Source organism: Hyla sarda, assembly GCF_029499605.1.
Source record: "Hyla sarda isolate aHylSar1 chromosome 2 unlocalized genomic scaffold, aHylSar1.hap1 SUPER_2_unloc_7, whole genome shotgun sequence".
Classification (NCBI taxonomy): Eukaryota; Metazoa; Chordata; class Amphibia; order Anura; family Hylidae; genus Hyla; species Hyla sarda.
This window is the reverse complement of record NW_026607614.1, coordinates 320115-330000: the sequence shown is the minus strand read 5'-3', so window position 1 is coordinate 330000 and position 9886 is coordinate 320115.

Genomic DNA, 9886 nt, shown 5'->3' with positions numbered 1-9886 from the left:
ATGCTCCAGTATCCTAACCCTGAATTCCCTGGTAGTCAAACCAATATAAACCTTCCGGCAAGGACGTTGTGCATAATATACCACATTAGATGTTTTACAGTTGAAAAAATGAACAATTTGGGGGGCGTGGTCTGGCCGCTGAACGGAATGGCCGCGTAGAGGAAGAGCTCCTGCTATGCACCACTGAATCTACAGCTTTTACTGCCGCTAGCGACTAACCAGCCCTACGGGGACCTAGCTGACGACAATGGCTACCTTTGGCAGAAAACGCAACTCCAAAACGGGGCGCTACAAACCGATGCAGCAGTTTTTTCAGGTCGGCTCCAAGAAGATATCCGAGACCAAAGATGGCGCCGAGGAGTGCACAGTGCGGGAGCCTCACACGCGCGAAGCCTCTAAAAGAACCAACTCGCAGAGAGGCGGCGCTGCATGGAACCCTTCCCGAAATGGCTCTAGTGAAGAGGGTCAGCCTCGCAGATTACACTATGACCTACCGACTCATGGAGGGGACCCGGGGATGTCTTCCCGCCGCCGATATGGTGAGTCCACTCCTAACGACTCCCGTAGCTCGGCTCCGAGAGAGCCCACGGCCCCCGCCGGAGCCCTGCCAGGCCCGGTGGATATAGATGTACCCTCTGTGTCCCCTCAAATCAGCCCACTCAAGCAACGCCCCAGGCTTCAGGCCCCGGAGGGCCTGTAACCCAGATGACACCCTTCCACTGCCGGAACCGGACTTATTTAACACTTACCCCACCTCAGACTCAGTGGTCTCGGACACTACCCTGAAGGATATGCTGCTGGCATTCCGCAGCACCCTGCACAAAGACTTTAGCCAACTGCTTAGACCTGTCCAGGCATCTATCCACCAGCTGGACTGCAAAATGGCTCACACTGAAACTAGCCTGACTAACTTTGCGGCAGCGCATAATGAGTTGGCTGATTCACATGATGACTTGAAAGACAAAGTGGCGGCCTTACAATCAAAAATAGTGGATGCCGAAGACAGAAATAGGCGCAATAATGTGAAATTTAGGGGCATCCCTGAGGATATAGCGCCATCCCAGCTCATGCATTATATTCAGGAACTAGCCCATACCCTATTGCCTAACATGGAAACCTACTTCTACAGCATTGACAGAGCTCACAGGGTGCAGAAGCCTCGCTCACTACCGGAGGAGGTCCCCAGAGATGTTTTGGCACGTTTTACATTCTTCCAGACCAAAGATAAACTGCTCCAGTTTTCTAGGAAGCATCCCAAGCTCCCAGCCCCGTATGATGGACTTAAAATGTATGCGGACTTGTCGGCCGCCACTTTACAGGCCAGAAGAGATTTTAGTCAGCTGACTGGACTTCTCCGTGACCTTGATATGCCCTACAGGTGGGGATACCCGACTAAAATACTACTACAACGTCAAGGCCGGACCTTTGTCTTCTCCTCAGTGGATGAGGGAATGGACGCTCTTCATGCATGGGGCCTCCTCGCAGATGAAGATCCATGTGAGCGTTCCACGCCTTCCGATGACCCGCCAGCTAGAGACTCTGACCTGCCCAGACCTATTGATGCTACTAGCCCTGGTTAACTGAAGGTGCAAAGCAGACCTTTATATGTGTTTATTGAATATCTCCACGCTTCCCTTAGCGCTGGTATTACTGAATGTAACATACCGCCTGGTTCAAGCTTTATTGCATGTTTTCTCTTTCCCTCCTTCTCAACCCCCTAGTTTCTCACCTGTTGTGATTTTTGTTTCCAATTTCTACTTAGACAGTCTCTGTCGCAGTGTGACATCCCTGTCTAGGTGTCAGAAGACACCAGTCAGGTTTTTAACTGAAATTACAGTAACCTTTACTAGCACATCTTATCTAACCCATTGGTGTACCCTGTTTTAAGCAGACTCCAGATACTTGGTAGAACTGTGTGTAACGTACCACCTGGTGCGAACTGTATTACGCCTTTTCCCTACTTCTCTCTCTTTCCTTTCTAGCTTTACATTTATTATAGTGTCTATTCGGTTGTATAGCCGGACAATATCTGTTGCAGTGTGACATCCCTGTCTAGGTGTCACAGACGCCAGTCAGGTTTTTAAACTCTCCTCCAGCAATCCTTCTTAGCGCAATATATCTAGCTCATAGATACGCCCTACTTTGAGCAGAATTTACATATCCTGTTTAACCACTAAGGTGTTGTGTGACATCCCTGTCTAGGTGTCAGGAGACACCAGTCAGGTTTTTAATCCCCCTCATAATCCGCAACTCCTTGTCTGGAGTGGTGTGTGTGGGGTGGCATAGCATTTAGCACAGTTTCCTATCCTCATTCCACTACATTCTGGTGTGGCGCGACACCCCTGCACGGGTACTGGGTGCTCCCGGCCGGGGTACTACGGCACTCTGAACATACCTTGCCGCAACCCTCTCTGACCCCTCCACTGCCCGGTGCTCCAATATGGGCATCAACATTATTTCGCTCAACGTTAATGGCCTGAATAGTCCATTTAAAAGGCAACTCCTATGGAGGGAACTAGAACGCAGACATGCGACGGTGGCCTGTATACAGGAGACCCACCTCTCAGCTACTAACACCCCATCCATTCGCCATAGATGTTTCCCACATGTACTCTACTCCACATATCGGTCCAAAAAGAGGGGCGTCCTGATTGCAGTAAGGGACAATGTAGATTTCCACATCACAGAACAGATTGTTGACCCCAATAGTAGATACCTAATATTACTCTGCTCCATTGATGGGACTGCTTATACGATTGCTAACTTATATGCTCCCAACTCCCACCAGCTTAGGTTTTTTAGGAAAGTATGGAAAGTGATCAACAAACACAAACAGGGGAACTTACTGATATGTGGCGATTTTAACACAATCTCTGACCACAACCTTGACACCTCTCATCCAACAATCAGACGAAGGCCCTCACTGACGGATACTCTGAGAGACCTTGATCTCTTCGATATGTGGAGACTGCACCACGCTTCGGAACGCGACTACTCCTACTTTTCCCCCAGATACCACACATATTCCAGAATCGACATGATACTTACCAGCAGATCGCTTATAGATAGAATTGAATCCACAGCTATTGGGGAAATCACTTGGAGCGACCACGCTCCTGTTCTCATGACTATTTCAGACAAAATGCCGACACACAGCGATTTTGTATGGCGAGCAAACACACACATTATTGCCCACTCTGACCACTCGCAAACCCTCGCCAACACTCTATCTGATTACTTCCAACAAAACTGCACACCAGAAGTGACGGCCCCCATAGTTTGGCTTGCCCACAAAGCGGTCATAAGAGGTAAATTCATACAATTAGGGGCGTATCTTAAAAAACAGCGTACTCTGCACACTGATGAAGCACTAGCACGAATCGCCATGTTGGAAGCCATCCAAAAATGCAAACCCTCACCGGAGATGGCCTCAGAACTAATGAGAGAAAGGGTACAACTGCGCAGGCTGCTGCTTTATCAGTGTGAGAAGCGCTGTAAAAAAAATAGATTAAAATATTACTCTCAAGATAACAAAACTAGTGCCTTACTGGCGAAAAAATTGAAACCGGCCTACATTAAACAAAAGATCCCACATATGGTCCACCCGTTTACTGGTAAAACGGAATTGGCACCTAGAGCTATTGCAAATGCCTTTCGGGACTATTATGATGCCCTGTACAACCTCAATAGGGACCCCGCTGTTCCCCAACCTATAGCTCCTCAAATCTCTACTTTCCTTACCTCTTTAAACCTACCAAAACTCTCAGACACAGCCCTAGACTCCTTGAACCGACCGATCACGTCTCAGGAGATCCTAGATGCGATTTCTTCGCTCCCGAACAACAAAGCGCCAGGCCCAGATGGTCTGCCTAATGAATATTACTCTAAATTTAACACTATATTAGTGCCTCACTTACTGAGGGTGTTCGGGGGGGCCATGGAGTCAGGTAGCTTCCCACAAGAAATGTTATCGGCATTGATCACCACTATTCCCAAACCTGGGAAATCGACTAACAATACGGCCCACTTTCGCCCCATATCATTACTAAATAGCGACGTTAAAATATATGCCAAAATACTCTCCACTCGCCTCGGCCCTTTTATGCCCCAACTACTTCATAAAGATCAGGTGGGGTTTACCTACGGAAGACAGGCCCCTGATAATACCATGAAGGTAATCTCCTTGCTACAACACTTGGAACACCTTAAACTCCCCACAGCATTCCTTACTTTAGACGCAGAAAAAGCCTTTGACAGGGTGAATTGGCAGTACGCGTTCTCAGCCCTTGAAGCATTTGGCTTCTCTGGACCTATTATTGGAGCGATCAGGGCTCTTTACTCCAACCCTGCTGCTCGTGTCTTTACCAATGGTGTATTATCTGACCAGTTCACCCTGTCGAACGGTACGAGACAGGGCTGCCCTTCCTCCCCCCTTCTTTTTAATCTCTCCATAGAACCCTTAGCTCAAGCTATCCGAATGCACCCAGGCATTAAAGGCATCCAAGTAGGCTCCCACGAACACAAATTAGCATTATTTGCTGACGATGTCCTGCTGTCCCTGACTGAAGTAGAAACGTCCCTACCCAACCTGTTTGATGTGATAGCCAAATTAAGTTATATCTCCTACTACAAATTGAATACCTCTAAATCCCAGCTCCTACCCTTCCACCTACCTAACAATGTGCTCCTTTCCCTCCAATCCAGATTCCCTTTAGACTGGCAGGATCACGATGTCTCCTATCTAGGTATACAACTTACCAACCCCACTTCCCATCTATTCAAGTCCAACTTCTTACCTATGTTTAGCTTACTTTCCACTTCCATGACAGCATACTCTAAAATCATTCCATCTTGGTTCGGGCGTATAGCTGCATTTAAGATGATGCTTCTCCCGAAGATACTGTATCTTTTTCGCACCATCCCCATAACTATCCCACAGTCATACTTTCGCTCCCTGCAGAGACAAGTGTCCCAATATGTGTGGGCCTCTAGAAAACCCAGAGTACCTAAACATATAATGACTGCACACAGATTGGGCGGAGGCCTTGGTCTCCCCCAAATGGAAGACTACTATATTGCAAGCTTACTTGACCAAGCACAACACTGGTGGTCCCTTCACCCAGACAAATTGTGAATTGACATGGAGACTACCTATTCCTATCCCTGTTCTCTAAAATCCCGCATACTGCTACTTACAAGAAACCTCAGTCCACCTAAATCGCATATCACAGCACTTACGTCTACTGACAGAGCGTGGAAATATGCCCTCAAGACATTCTCCCTGGACTCCACGTGTTCACTCTCTGACCTGCCCCTAGACTATATAGAATTCCTCATCCCTGACTTAGACCTTACACTGTGGGGAACACATGGCATTTATTCAGCCAAAGACCTACTCAGTCCTGTGGGCGACGTCAATTTTTCTTATTTAAGAGACACGTACCATCTGCCGCACAAAGAATTCTACAAATCTCTACAAATTAGGAGCTTAGTGACAGATAGTTTTGCAACTGAACACAAAATGCCTACTAGCTGTCGTAGATACTTGAACAGCGACTCACATGCAGACAGAAGTATCACCTTTTTTTACAACCTGTTACATGAAAAAAAGAACATAACTGAACAACACTATATGGAAAAATGGGAAAAAGACATTGGCCGGGAATTTACCATTGACCAATGGACAAGCACCTTCAACTACATGCGTACCCTATTTAGAGCCACTAACCACCAAGAGGCGGTCGCTAAGACCATTTACAGATGGTACTTTACCCCCTCCAGAATACACTTGATGAACCCGACTTGTTCTAATCTGTGTTGGAGAGATTGTGGAGAGGTAGGGAGTCTTATCCACTTATTGTGGAGCTGTCCTAAAATTGCACACTTATGGAAGGGGATAGAGCTGCTGGCCCATAGACTGACACAGATCAAACACCCCCTGAAACCTGAAACGGCTCTCTTACTGATTGACCTAGATACGTTTTCCCCTGATGTGAGGATGCCCCTTGCTCAACTTTTCATGTCCACTAAACTACTACTCACTAGACAGTGGAAGTCAAACCAAGTACCCCACCTGTGTGAGGTTATTAATTTGGTCAATCTCACCTGTGCCTACGAGAGAGCGTTCGCATTTGCACACAACACCATCCCCAAGTACCGAAAACAATGGGGAGTTTGGCTATCTAGTCCTCACTGTCCTCTCAGGTTTAGTGACGAGGTTACTTGAAAGATTGTTACCTGCTTATTGTACTTTCTCTGGATACCTGTGCCATAGCCCATGTTCCCTAGGGCTACATTCCTCTCTCGTTCTAATGTTCAGAGTGTTTCATCACTCTATGTGGAGTTCCTATTAGATAGGCTCCGCCCACTGTTGTTCCCTAGTGTTTATTTTGTATTAACGCTTCTATGCTTGTATACATTGTCATTGTAGATTTTATGTTGATCTCTGAAATACTTCAAAATAAAACAATTTTTGAATTAAAAAAAAGAAAAAATGAACAATTTAAAATTTATGACCATCAGTTCCCTCAAATTCGTTAGACCGTTCCATTGAGGTACAGGCAGCACAATTACCACAACACACATTCCCCCATTTCGGTCCCCTATTGTTAAAGAAACCAGGGTTACTCGGAGGAATGTAGTGGCTGGTTACCAACAGGTCCCGTAAATTGGGTGATCTCTTCGGTGTCATAGATGGAGTCTCCGGTAGGAATTCACCCATTTTCTTATCTGTCAATAATATAGGCCAGTATTTCTTAAAAATATCTTTCATTGTACCCCAATGTTTGTTGTACCTCGATATAAATCTCACTACCTCATTATCCTTTTGATCTTTTTTCTTATTAACCAATAATGTCTGTCGGTCAACTGTACTCACTTCATTCCTGGCCTGTCTCAATGCATTCTCATTATAGCCTCTTCCTAAAAATCGCTGTTCATTATCCTTAGCACGTCTCTCTAAAATATCCTGGCTCGAGCACACCCTCCTAGCTCGTATAAACTGTCCTTTCGGGATTGCTTTAATTACATGAGGGGGATGAGAGGATTCTGCTTTCAAATAGGAGTTTACGGCTGTATCTTTTCTATGAATATCAGTACTGATCCTACCCTCATCGTCCACCATGATTTTTAAATCAAGGAAATCGATATCTCTGTCACTGAATTTGGTGGTCAGTCTGATATTCATATCATTCTGTTGCAGTGTTTCAAAGAACGATTGGAGGGATTCATCGGTGCCCTGCCAAATACATAGGATGTCATCGATGAATCGCCTCCATAAGATGACTGTTCCCTCTGTCTCCTGGTCATCCCCATGGATGGCTGCTCTTTCCCAATAGCCCATAAGGAGGTTGGCATATGAGGGGGTAAAAGCCACCCCCATAGCCACGCCCCTTATTTGTAAGTAGAATTTGTACCGGAACAAAAAATAGTTATGCGCAAGGACAAACTCCAGTAACTCCAAGACTAATTCCACCATCGTACGGTTGAGATTACTACTTTCCAGAAAAAATCTGCATAGATGTGTAAAGAGATTCAACATCTCCGGTTACTAAGGTCATATCCTTTTCTAATTTCATTCCCTCTAGGGCCACCAGGATGTCTGTAGAATCTGGAACGTGCAATGGCAGAGTCACCACACATGGTTTAAGATAATGCTCAATAAACAGACACACAGGTCCACAAAGATTGCCCACCCCCGACACAATAGGACGGCCAGGTGGGCACTCCAAATTTTTGTGCACCTTGGGTAAGAAGTATAGGGTAGCTATACGTGGATATTGTACTCGTAAACCCTCCAAAACTTGTTTAGTAATAATTCCCTCATCGTGTGCTCTCACCAGGATACTCTCCAGCTCCCCACCAAATATCACTGTGGGGTTATGTGGTAGTTTACGATATGTGGTTTCATCACTCAAATGCTTCTGTGCCTCTGCCTCATACATTCTACATGGCCATGCCACCACATTACCCCCCTTGTCCGAAGGTTTAAATGTTACATCTTTCATCTGTCTAAGTTGTTTTAAAGCTAGTCTCTGTCCTTTAGATAGATTGTCACCATAGTGATCAGTAACCCTTTGAAACTCATCCGTCACTAGCTTCACAAACATATCAACCTGCGGACAAAGGGATAATGGTAAGAATGTCTTAGATTTAGGTCAAATATTTTTTAGCCAGCTTCAATAGTTGGAGATGTACTCATAAGTAATGGACTCATATCATTTATTTGATTAAATTAAAGTCCCAGATACTGGGAAATTGAGTGAGTAGCTCAGGGAATGATAGAAAATAATAGAGAACTTTGCAATAAAATTTTACCCAATGTTTTCCCAAGAAGCGGAGGTCCAGGATCAGCCTGACGAGGGCAGAGAGGGAACAAGGGTGAGGGACCCCAGAGACACAGGTGGACACCCCCAACACCCTGTTACACAACTCACCAGACATTGTATCCATACACCTGACCATACATTATATCCATACACCTGACATACATTGTATCCATACACCTGACCATACATTATATCCATACACCTGACCATACATTATATCCATACACCTGACCATACATTATATCCATACACCTGACCATACATTATATCCATACACCTGACCATACATTGTATCCATACACCTGACCATACATTGTATCCATACACCTGACCATTCATTGTATCCATACACCTGACCATACATTGTATCCATACATCTGACCATACATTGTATCCATACACCTGACCATACATTGTATTCATACACCTGACCATACATTGTATCCATACACCTGACCATGCATTGTATCCATACACCTGACCATACATTGTATCCATACACCTGACTATACATTGTATCCATACACCTGACCATACATTGTATCCATACACCTGACCATACATTGTATCCATACACCCGACCATACATTGTATTCATACACCTGACCATACATTGTATCCATACATCTGACCATACATTGTATCCATACACCCGACCATACATTGTATTCATACACCTGACCATACATTGTATACATACACCTGACCATACATTGTATCCATACACCTGACCATACATTGTATCCATACACCTGACCACACATTGTATCCATACACCTGACCATACATTGTACCCGTACACCTGACCATACATTGTATCCATACACCTGACCATACATTGTATCCATACACCTGACCATACATTGTATCCATACACCTGACCATACATTGTATCCATACACCTGACCATACATTGTTTCCATACATCTGACCATACATTGTATTCATACACCTGACCATACATTGTATCCATACATCTGACCATACATTGTATCCATACACCTGACCATACATTGTATCCATACACCTGACCATACATTGTATTCATACACCTGACCATACATTGTATCCATACACCTGACCATACATTGTATCTATACACCTGACCATACATTGTATCCATACACCTGACCATACATTGTATTCATACACCTGACCATACACTGTATACATGCACCTGACCATACATTATATTCAGACACCTGACCATACATTGTATCCATACACCTGACCATACATTGTATCTATACACCTGACCATACATTGTATCCATACACCTGACCGGACATTGTTCCCCTTAGCTCCAGCATTTACAGCGGGTGAACGTATTAAACACATCTCTATTTTCCTTACTAAATATATTTGCAGCTGCTATTGGCATCACATTTTCCCCAGATGTTGGTAACAACCTAAGTAATCCATAGATACAAAAACACCAAACTAAATAAGATGTGTATAATAATGAGGCATTTGTTGGTAATGACGGCTGCAAGACATCTCTTGCATGGATAAACTAGTGTCCTGCATTTTTCTGGGGAGATTCTGCCCATTCTTCCTTA